Here is a 1,201-nt window from a genome sequence, read left to right on the forward strand (position 1 = left end):
AACATATAGAAACGACATGTAAACGTGTGGTCTTACCTTACCGGTGTGCTGCCGTGTTTGTTTACCTAGTAGCTCTGCCTGCCAAATTGCGGCCGAAATATCGCGAGAGCAAGCAGCTCTACATAAAGCCCAGCTGGTTATAACTCCAGGTGGAGGACATTAGCGGAGATTACAGGCAGCACGTCGGCGATCAGTTTGGCAAAGTAAAATGGTTCGTAAGTGTGCATTTCCTTATTGTGAAAAAAAAATGTGACGTAATAGGCGCAGCTTTCATCGACTGCCATACAAATATCCGGATATAATGAAGTTATGGCTAGTTGTACTGAAAATGGATGAAAACACACCAGTTGATAGCCTGCGCCTCGCCGATCATCATGTTTGCAGTGATCACTTCGATCAAGAGGATTACCTACCGACCAAGGAGGGACAATCTAAACTTTTCCTGAAGAGAAATGCTATTCCCAAGGGGATACCTGATGCAGACCGAGTGGAGGTAATTAGTTCAAATTTCTTTATTGATGTGACCAAAGTAGCCTAGGCTAATCAGTATTTAGCCCTACCTGTATCAACTCTATTTCAATAAATAGACGTAGCCCAAAGGGATTCGCTCTTTGTTTACGTCTGGCAGGATAACTTCAAAGCAGTCACATAATGAAGTAATTTGTAGTTAAAAAAAAGTGAAGTAAAACATCCGACAAAAGTTATGCACACTGTAGGAGTTCATCAGAGTAATTGTACTAATTTGTAATATAACAGATAGATACAACACAGATGACCAACAGGCTTGTGATGCCTGTTGAAGATGTGTGTTAGATCTAAGTCTTTCTAAATTGAAATTACTTGTATCTAACGTAACAAGTGTGCAGATATTTTGGGTGAATTTCCACCTGTATTTTTTTTTTTTTTCATCTTGAATCTGTAATTCCCCCCCCCCTCAATATGTTACAACCTAAACCTAAATTTTCTAAAATTCAACTGATTTCACATTGACTCTAATATGTATTTAGATTCATTTGCCCTTTGCAGCATTTGACAATCAGGGTATTCATGGACGTGCTGACGTATTGCGGTAAGCGAGTTGTGTCATTTCCGGTGTTTCTGTGACAGCGTCTCTGTACTGCTCTTGTGAATTCTACTAGCCTGCTTTCTCACTTCAGTTGCTTTTGCGTTACTTTAACGTCTACTTCAAGTCTTAACCCAC

At 40.0% G+C, this 1,201-nt stretch overlaps 1 protein-coding gene across 1 annotated transcript in view; it reads right to left on the bottom strand.

Annotated features, from left to right (window-relative positions):
- The window catches only part of crtc3 (CREB regulated transcription coactivator 3), a 255,583-nt gene that overhangs the window by 18,172 nt on the left and 236,210 nt on the right, over nucleotides 1-1,201 (bottom strand). The gene's annotated exons all lie outside the window — the stretch shown is intronic.

The sequence above is a fragment of the Epinephelus moara genome, chromosome 1, assembly GCF_006386435.1.
Source record: "Epinephelus moara isolate mb chromosome 1, YSFRI_EMoa_1.0, whole genome shotgun sequence".
NCBI lineage: Eukaryota > Metazoa > Chordata > Actinopteri > Perciformes > Serranidae > Epinephelus > Epinephelus moara.